Here is a 500-nt window from a genome sequence, read left to right as displayed (position 1 = left end):
GAGAAGGAGGAGGAGGAGGAGGCTGAGACCCGGCAGTGGGGAGGACTGCGCGCGTGTGCTCACACACACATGGAAAGAAGGGCTGAAGAACGAGGGCTTTTCCCACTGAAAACCGTCTGCCGACAGGCCGGGTGCCCATTTTGAGGAAGGAAAGCGTAAATCGGGCCGTTGCGTGCGTGCGACACGTCAGCAATAACGCACCGCGGCCGCCCGGGCTCGAGGGCTGGGACGTGCTCGCACGTGCACGCACCCACCTTTCCCCCGCGGCGTGTGTTTTTCCTGGCGCCGCGCCGGCGTCCACGCCACAGTCGAGCTCTCCCCATGCCAAGCACGACACAAAAGCTCACGCAAGGGCCTGGAGGCTCGTTTTTAGCACTTCAGTAGCTCAGCGGGGTCCCGTCCTCGGAGCCAGCAGCGGCGCGGGGCCCCCGAGGAGCCGGGGCTGGCGTTGGCCTCAGCCGCTTGTTTTCTCTGGGATGCGGAGCCGGGGACGAGGAGGT

The sequence above is a fragment of the Charadrius vociferus genome, unplaced genomic scaffold (genome assembly GCF_000708025.1).
Source record: "Charadrius vociferus isolate BGI_N301 unplaced genomic scaffold, ASM70802v2 scaffold1506, whole genome shotgun sequence".
NCBI lineage: Eukaryota > Metazoa > Chordata > Aves > Charadriiformes > Charadriidae > Charadrius > Charadrius vociferus.
This window is presented reverse-complemented; position numbering follows the sequence as displayed.